At 38.8% G+C, this 4,453-nt stretch overlaps 1 pseudogene; it reads right to left on the reverse strand.

The window, feature by feature from the left end:
- Window positions 1-1,364: 1,364 nt before the first annotated feature.
- Window positions 1,365-2,206, reverse strand: LOC137996082 (uncharacterized; annotated as a pseudogene).
- Window positions 2,207-4,453: the final 2,247 nt, after the last annotated feature.

Below are 4,453 nucleotides of genomic sequence, written 5' to 3' on the forward strand. Positions count from 1 at the left end.
CGAGATACTGAAATAGTCAGACTTCACAATGGTGCAAGAAGAAACAGAATACATAGAGCAAGGAATGATTCAGGGCAGAATGATGCAGAGAGGACAAATGCAGCAATGGGCAGCGAAGTAGTTCTAAAACATTTTATATAAATAACAATTCAATTAAGCTACTTGTTTAAAAGAGTTATTGTAAGGTCTGCTTCTTTCGAAATGTGCAGATATTATTTTGTCATATTAACCTTGTTTTATAGCATGCAGTATTTAATGGAGTGTGATTTTCAATTGCAGGTGATGCATTGGCTGATGGATCCACAATAAACTGGCAATGCTGTAAGGCACTTGAAGGGCTCACAGAATAAATGGAATAAATGGTGAACCTGTCCCATGTGGAGATATGATTGCCCATGCCACTCAGAGAAAAGGTATTGTGCTTCCAATATACAAACCATTTCCATTTGTAACATACAATATACAATTTATGCATTACAATTATTTTCAAGATATTGATACAAACAAGGAAATGACGATCCAGATGGTTTCATAGGTATTTCATGTATTCATCTCAATGCATAAGTGACATTTATATATATATATTTTTTGTAACAGGCACCACAGTACACAATGTAGAGATCTAAGTTGGACTAATATTTGCCACCTTTTCTCTAATTTTAATATATTTCAGACAAGAATTTCTTCTGGAATGTGTCATACCTTGATGAGTTTATAAGAAATTCAGAGTCTCGGAAACATGATGTGCCAGGTCATGTTTACTTCTCTAAGATAAAGCATTTTATTGATGCACATTACATAATTGCAGAACTATTCTTTGAATACAGGAAAGGCAGTTGTAAGACTAGCTCAGAAGGTAAAATAACATCAAAATTTTAAATAACACAAACACAATAACTGTAGACTCTAGTTATTTCTTACCTTCTCAAAAATAGTCGTGAGATAGACTCTCTACTAATAGGCGACACTTAAGGTTAAAAGTTTGTAGATGTCTACCCGTATTACTGAAGTTTTTCTTGAATAAACGTCGCATGTTATTCCTTAAAGAGTATGTGCGTATTTACATTCTTTATAGATGGTAAAGAATGTGCTTTCTGCCAAAAAATGTCAAGACGAAAACTAGACCCTGTGAGGCGTCCCTATCCAGACAAACAGGGAAGGATTCCATTACTGCCACGTGAGGGGCACTCCAGCAAACGACAGAACAGTGGATGATTTTCAACCAAGGGCTCAGCTGCGGAAATTGTTTAATGAAGGTAACATGGATACGTACAAACATGACAATAGCATATAACATATTTTTCTTTTTATCATCAAAAGCATTATACTATTTACAGAAACCTACTTTACCAACTATGCATGTATTAAACCACTTTGCACAGTTTATAGTGTTCGGCTCTCAACGCGGAGAGGTCTAAAGATAAATTCCTCGTGTTGAGATCATCAAATATTTCCTCGAGTATTAAACTTGTGATGCAGTAAAACATCATCGGTAACAACCAAAAGGTGTTGCCAATAAATAGAAACAGAAGGTTTATTTTTCTGAAGCCATGCCAGACATTGCAGGGGTTAAACGTACCCGCGTTCATGAACAAAACGTGATCAAGAACGGCAACGCCTGCAATACCAGCCACCATGAACAATCAGGAGATGATCAGATAGCACCGAGTCTTGTACCTTACGTTTCTCAAGTGAACGCTTCCAGTCTGAATCAAGCATAAATTGGAAACGAACTTTTCAAAACGGGATTAAATAGTCCTGTGTCAGAGGGAGCACAACCATACAAACCGTAACGTTTAATGCAACCAACAGACACAACATATCAAACTGAAGAAAAAAAAAAGGACCTTTATAGAACATACAGACAAGTGGTATGGCAAAGACAAACTACAAACCAGCAAATAGAGAATGACAATAGAGAATGGAGGCATAGTTCTGTTTTTTTGCTGGATATGGATTTCGAAGTATCACGAGAGAAGCGGTCGAAGGTCGTGTCACCAAAGTAAACTCCGAATAACTTCATTACTTTCAGGAGCATGGTGTACACTTTCTCAGTGGCTCGGAGAAGGTTTTCATTGACATTTTGCTCAGTTGGTCTCTGTGAATCGAAACAACTAAGTTTCGAAGATGCTTGCTCTACTCTTGTTCCTGGCATTGTAGTTGTGTCTTGTGAAGCAATTTCCATCGGCAGTACGTGAGATGACATAGCTACACTCCCCAACACTCAGAACTGACATCTGTTTCAAGATTGAGAGGATTTGCTTTTTTATTAGATTGCAACAAAAGGGAATATATTTGTTTGATCAAGCTGGATTGAAATTAGAATCTCTTTCCACACAAAGTACATTTGATTTTGCAATCAAATTACTTTTGTTATTCATGGTTTTGTTGGTTTGTTTTTCCAGTCCTTGGGCACGTGGAATTACATAGACTTTTTTCGCCGATATTCACCGAGCCTCAATTAGACGAATTACATAGGTAAATATTTGAAAAATACGCATTTTATTTTAAAACAATTCATTTCTTCGTCTGCCACCTTGTCAAAACGGCTTGCAGCCATTTAAAAGAAAAGACGCTTATGTGATTATGGCGTAAAAATGATCACCTCAAATGCAACCAATCAGCGCGGAGAATTTCCAACAATCACCTATGTAATTACACTAAAAAGCAATGTTGCAGAATTCGACGTTTGGGAGGTCATTCATGTAAATTTAAAACAGTACCGGCCCCAAAATTGAGCCCTGGGCAACTCCGACAGATACTGTAGCTGGGTCTGACTGGGTTTTGCCGCAGCAGCTAACTTGGGTCAGCACGCAGCCATTTCAACGGCTCTCGGGATTGGCTTAGAAAGTGACAATGGACCAAAACAAACAACCTCTCAACGATGGATCCTAACCCTAAAAACAATAGGGTTTCGCCCTAAAGGGACTAGAAAAGTTAGAGGTTGTAAAGAGCTAGGACCCATCTCGGTAACTTGGCGTCTGTTGGATACGTAGGACTAAAACCATGTCTGGCACAACATTATGGATGCCAAGGCTGGAGAGTTTGTTTTCAAGAATCCAGTGATTTACTGTGTCAAACCCCCTGGTTAAATCTAGGAACACTATACCCCTGTCCGTCATGCCTTTTTTGCATTACCAAAAGTAGCTAAATGGCCCATTTCCGAGTTGCTGCCTGTCTCAGTTTCAAAGCTACTCCTGGCGCACAACCATTCAAACGAAAATAAGTTTCGTATTCTTAGTGCAAATCAAACTCATTTCCCTTTGAATAGTTGAGCACCAAGATTCACTTCGAAACCGAGACGAACAGCAACTCGGAAATGGCCCATTGAGCAGAAGTTGTGCGATAGAAGGATTCAATCTGAAACCGAATTGCTTTGAGGAAACTAAATTGATTCGCTAACAGTTATCCGTATGGACGGCCCTCTCCATGGTCTTGCTCAGCGTAGGTAATGCGGAAATTGTCCCGTAGTTTGATGCGCCCTGTTTATCACCTTTCTTGAGCAATGGTACAACCCTCGCTTTTTTCCAGATAGAAGGAAAGATTCCAATTTGTATGATGATGTCAACTGTGAAGTATTAAAGGGAGAGGTGTGCGGGCAACCTCAGCATTCAAAGAAGCTGATCCTGTGTTGTTGGAACGTAGGTAGTCAATTTTTCCACCGAAGCCATTTCCGATAAAAAATATGTACTTATTGACTGAGTGGGAGGACCAGACGGGAAAATATTTGGCCTGAGGTCATGGCGTATGGTCCGAGCGCGACCTGTCCGGCCCGACCTAAACTCAGTCAATAAGCATTTTATCATATGGGCTCTTTACACTATTTAAGAATACTCAGAAGATAGGACAAAATAAAAAAAATAAAATAAAAAATGAACAGAAAATTTATCTAACACATTGTTTGCATTTGCTTTTCTAGCTGTAAATTACTTGGATATTTAAAAGGGAAGAAAAAAAAATTGGCTGCCTTTTACTTGATATAACACCTTATATTCCTGGAGATGCTAGCGAATGGTATAAATATGCCGAATCTGCTTAAAACGACTAGTGACCATCCATAGACTTCAACTCTCTCGTACGTGCTCTGGAACCGCCATTTTGAACTTTGATTCGTCTCTTAACACCAAGAGTCGACGTTCTACTACTGTAATTCGTATCCTACTATCGCTATCACTTCTACATGGTGATATAGAGATCAATCGTGAACCTGAACGGAATCATAGACTTTCAATGAACAATCTTTACTGTCTTCTCCAAAATGTTCGAAGTTTGAAAGCAAACTATTCTGATACCTCCGCAAATACTATTCTCAATAAGTTGCCTTGTCTTCAGAACATCGTATATGGCAATGATATTGATGTTATTGCCCTGACAGAGACTTGGCTCTCCGATCAAGTTGGGAATAATGAGATTTTGCCTGTTGGCTTCAACATTTTTCGTCAGGACCGTCGCA

This window comes from Montipora foliosa, chromosome 3 (assembly GCF_036669935.1).
Source record: "Montipora foliosa isolate CH-2021 chromosome 3, ASM3666993v2, whole genome shotgun sequence".
Taxonomy (NCBI): domain Eukaryota; kingdom Metazoa; phylum Cnidaria; class Anthozoa; order Scleractinia; family Acroporidae; genus Montipora; species Montipora foliosa.